Raw genomic sequence first — 2,278 nt, forward strand, 5'->3', positions numbered from 1 at the left:
AAGAATTTAGAATTTCCATCCCCTTCATTGAGCCAAGAGATCTTCGCTTTTTGACGAGCCATTTCCACTTGATCACCTCTAGCATTTTGATAAGCTAACAAGAGGTGAGCAATGTCCTCCTTTAGCATATCATTAAAAGGGTCTAGATCACATGCTAATTGGGCGACATCAAGCTCCGTCTTTAACTGAACTACCCGCTTATCCAAACACCCATACGAATTCCGGAGACGCCGACAAACCACCTTCAGAGCTTGCAATTTCCGAAGAACCCTCTTCATATAAGATCCTCGCTGCGGTTTCTTCCAAACCTCCTCCACAGAAGCAAGGAAATCCTTATAAGATGTCACAAAATTATCAAACTTAAAACCTCGCTGGCGAAGACGTCTACCGACTTTAATAGAAAGAATGCCCGGAGAGTGATCAGAAATTCCCCTCGGATCAAAATAGACTGAAGCATCCCCAAATSGAGTGATAAAAGCAGAATTTCCCAAGATTCGATCCAGTTTGCGCATAACACCATCACCTCCCGAAGGTTTCTGTATCCAAGTAAATTGGCATCCTTGATACGAAATGTCAAACAATTCCGCCTCTTCCAGACAGAGATGAAACTCTTCCATGTCAGAATTTCTCCTAGAAGAACCCCCTAAACCATCATGGGGAAAAAGCATGGAATTAAAATCACCCATCGCGACCCAAGCTTTCCTTTGATTAAACACATGGAATTCACCAAACGCCCTCCAAAGCTCACGCCTATCCACACCCGTATTACACCCATAAACAAAGGTAATAAAAATGGGATCCAGTTGCCCAAAGATCCTAATCTCACAGTGGACATATTGTTGGTGYTGCTCAATCATAAGAACGGACAACACTGTCGGATCCCAAGCWATAATAATACGAGTTCCTTGATCACACARACTCCCATTCGATATCCAACTCCAATTTCCAAACACTTTACCACAAACATCCCCCATATGATTATGAATAACTTTGGACTCAATGATACAACATAAAGACAGATGCTTTAAATGAATAAGATCACGTACCTCCTTTTGCTTTATTAGGGAATTAAGACCCCTAATATTCCATGCAGCAATCTTTATCATTGAGAAGGTGAAGTAGTGCCTGCCCCCTTACTATAATCCAAAGAGTACCCCTCTATGTCTATTATTTCCATATCATCGTCATCACTGGAGTTATCAGAAGGTAGAGGGGAGAATCTATTACTAGTAGACGTAATAGAAACTGCACCACGTCTTGGTTTCATCGCTTGAAGCACTCCTTTAACAAGATCTGGACCCCGCTTTGAACGAAATGTCACATTCGCTTCCTCATCTCTTCCTCTTGGCRTTCTCCCCGCATCCACCGTACAATATTGACTTTCATCATGATCCCTACGTTCCCCAAGTGATAGGTCAGAATCAACCACCTGAACTGCTTCCTTATCCTTTTGAGGTACGCCCAATGTAGACGGTTTGTCAGAAATCGGCTTTATAGTACCAACTCCCACCATTGTTTCATGAAGATTAGAAGGATCTCCTGACGAAGTGGCCTGAGCACCATTACTAGCACCATTACTAGGGCCTGAACTCGGTTTCGGCTTCCATTGTTTTCTCTTTTTCTCTATAAACCCATCATTTTGCAACGGCTTAACAATCTCCTTTTGTTTTAGAGTACCCCCTTTCTGACAGGAATTCGTATTATGGCCAAATACTTTACATTTCGAACATTGAGATGGCACCCAGTCATATTCCAAAACCACCTTTATAATATCTTCACCATCACCCGACAGCCTAGGAAGGACAACTTCAATTTGCTTCTGAATTGTACCTACGGCCCATACATCCACCAAGATTTTAGCAAAGTTAGTACGACCCCATGCTTTATCACAAGTACTAGCAGTACAGGCATCCAACCGCAAAGGGACTCCCACGACACTAGCTATCCGGCTAATGCCCTCCCTATTAAACGCAACCAGAGGAATATTATAGAATTTAATCCATAACGGACAGGAGGTATGTTCAGGCTTTTTAAGTCCCTTTGAAGGGTCCCATATAGAGACAAAAAGAGGCCTCCCACGAATCATGAGTGGGGACGACTCAACCACTTGATTGCAACCACCATTATCATTGAATCGAAAAAAGAAGTACCCAAGATCATTTACCATTGCATCCATAAGCCCAAACTTTCCCCATGCATTTTTAACCGCTTGCAGAACAATTGGGAACGGAAGACGAGGTCCCAAAAAGTAACCATAAAGAACCGACTGAAAAGATTT

This window comes from Cynara cardunculus (genome assembly GCF_001531365.2).
Source record: "Cynara cardunculus var. scolymus isolate 2C chromosome LG 10, CcrdV1, whole genome shotgun sequence".
Lineage (NCBI taxonomy): Eukaryota > Viridiplantae > Streptophyta > Magnoliopsida > Asterales > Asteraceae > Cynara > Cynara cardunculus.